Raw genomic sequence first — 2,689 nt, 5'->3', positions numbered from 1 at the left:
CATTGCCCAGGCATGGTCTAAGCCCCTCACCTCGTCCCTGTGCTTTCGGGAGTCGGAGGGACAGCCGAGGCCCACGGCCCTGAGAACCTTTGCAAAAAGCCGGCTTCCCACGGAGACAGTTTTCCTGAGGTGTAGACCCTCTCCCAAGTGGTTGTGGCAAGGTAAAGCAAATGCCCTCCACTTCTCTGGAAGAAACCACAGTCCCCAGCCATGTTCTAAGCCCTCCCATCCTCCCTGGGCTTCTGGCAGCAGGAGTGAAAAGAGAGGAGCAGAGCACTGGGACCCGTTTGACAAAAACCGGCTTCCCACGGGAAAGTCTTTCTCCACGTGCAGACATGCTCCCAGGTGCCTGTGGCAAGGGGAAGGAAATGCCATACACTGACCTGGAAGAGACCACAGGGCCCAGGCACAGTCTGAACCCTTCCCTCAACCCGGCGGTTTTGCTAGCAGGAGTTCAAGCCCAACGAACACAGCCCGGAGACCCCTGGGGCAAAAACGGCTTCCGACAAACAATAGGTGCTTGCTGTGGAACACCTATCCCAAGTGGGGGTAGCCAGCTCAACAAAATGCCACACACCCAGGTGTAAGAAACAACATTGCCAGGCATGGTCTAAGCCCCTCACCTCGTCCCTGTGCCTTGGGGAGCCGGAGGGACAGCCGAGGCCCACGGCCCTGAGCCACCTTTGCAAAAAGCCGGCTTCCCACGGAGACAGTTTTCCTGAGGTGTAGACCCTCTCCCAAGTGGTTGTGGCAAGGTAAAGCCAATGCCCTCCACTTCTCTGGAAGAAACCACAGTGCCCAGCCATGTTCTAAGCCCTCCCATCCTCCCTGGGCTTCTGGCAGCAGGAGTGAAAAGAGAGGAGCAGAGCACTGGGACCCGTTTGACAAAAACCGGCTTCCCACGGGAAAGTCTTTCTCCACGTGCAGACATGCTCCCAGGTGCCTGTGGCAAGGGGAAGGAAATGCCATACACTGACCTGGAAGAGACCACAGGGCCCAGGCACAGTCTGAACCCTTCCCTCAACCCGGCGGTTTTGCTAGCAGGAGTTCAAGCCCAACGAACACAGCCCGGAGACCCCTGGGGCAAAAACGGCTTCCGACGAACAATAGGTGCTTGCTGTGGAACACCTATCCCAAGTGGGGGTAGCCAGCTCAACAAAATGCCACACACCCAGGTGTAAGAAACAACATTGCCCAGGCATGGTCTAAGCCCCTCACCTCGTCCCTGTGCTTTGGGGAGCCGGAGGGACACCCGAGGCCCACGGCCCTGAGACCCCTTTGCAAAAAGCCGGCTTCCCACGGAAACAGTTGTCCTGATGTGCAGACCCTATCCCAAGTGGTTGTGGCAAGGTAAAGCCAATGCCCTCCACTTCTCTGGAAGAAACCACAGTGCCCACCCATGTTCTAAGCCCTCCCATCCTCCCTGGGCTTCTGGCAGCAGGAGTGAAAAGAGAGGAGCAGAGCACTGGGACCCGTTTGACAAAAACCGGCTTCCCACGGGAAAGTCTTTCTCCACGTGCAGACATGCTCCCAGGTGCCTGTGGCAAGGGGAAGGAAATGCCATACACTGACCTGGAAGAGACCACAGGGCCCAGGCACAGTCTGAACCCTTCCCTCAACCCGGCGGTTTTGCTAGCAGGAGTTCAACCCCAACGAACACAGCCCGGAGACCCCTGGGGCAAAAACGGCTTCCGACGAACAATAGGTGCTTGCTGTGGAACACCTATCCCAAGTGGGGGTAGCCAGCTCTACAAAATGCCACACACCCAGGTGTAAGAAACAATATTGCCCAGCCATGGTCTAAGCCCCTCACCTCGTCCCTGTGCTTTGGGGAGTCGGAGGGACAGCCGAGGCCCACGGCCCTGAGAACCCTTTGCAAAAAGCCGGCTTCCCACGGAGACAGTTTTCCTGAGGTGTAGACCCTCTCCCAAGTGGTTGTGGCAAGGTAAAGCCAATGCCCTCCACTTCTCTGGAAGAAACCACAGTGCCCAGCCATGTTCTAAGCCCTCCCATCCTCCCTGGGCTTCTGGCAGCAGGAGTGAAAAGAGAGGAGCAGAGCACTGGGACCCGTTTGACAAAAACCGGCTTCCCACGGGAAAGTCTTTCTCCACGTGCAGACATGCTCCCAGGTGCCTGTGGCAAGGGGAAGGAAATGCCATACACTGACCTGGAAGAGACCACAGGGCCCAGGCACAGTCTGAACCCTTCCCTCAACCCGGCGGTTTTGCTAGCAGGAGTTCAACCCCAACGAACACAGCCCGGAGACCCCTGGGGCAAAAACGGCTTCCGACCAACAATAGGTGCTTGCTGTGAAACACCTATCCCAAGTGGGGGTAGCCAGCTCAACAAAATGCCACACACCCAGGTGTAAGAAACAACATTGCCCAGCCATGGTCTAAGCCCCTCACCTCGTCCCTGTGCTTTGGGGAGCTGGAGGGACACCCGAGCCCCACGGCCCTGAGACCCCTTTGCAAAAAGCCGGCTTCCCACGGAAACAGTTTTCCTGAGGTGTAGACCCTCTCCCAAGTGGTTGTGGCAAGGTAAAGCCAATGCCCTCCACTTCTCTGGAAGAAACCACAGTGCCCAGCCATGTTCTAAGCCCTCCCATCCTCCCTGGGCTTCTGGCAGCAGGAGTGAAAAGAGAGGAGCAGAGCACTGGGACCCGTTTGACAAAAACCGGCTTCCCACG

Source organism: Ursus americanus, unplaced genomic scaffold (genome assembly GCF_024610735.1).
Source record: "Ursus americanus isolate L20-20 unplaced genomic scaffold, mUrsAme1.1.p SCAF_71, whole genome shotgun sequence".
In the NCBI taxonomy this organism is placed as follows: domain Eukaryota; kingdom Metazoa; phylum Chordata; class Mammalia; order Carnivora; family Ursidae; genus Ursus; species Ursus americanus.
Note: the sequence above shows the minus strand (reverse complement) of the source record.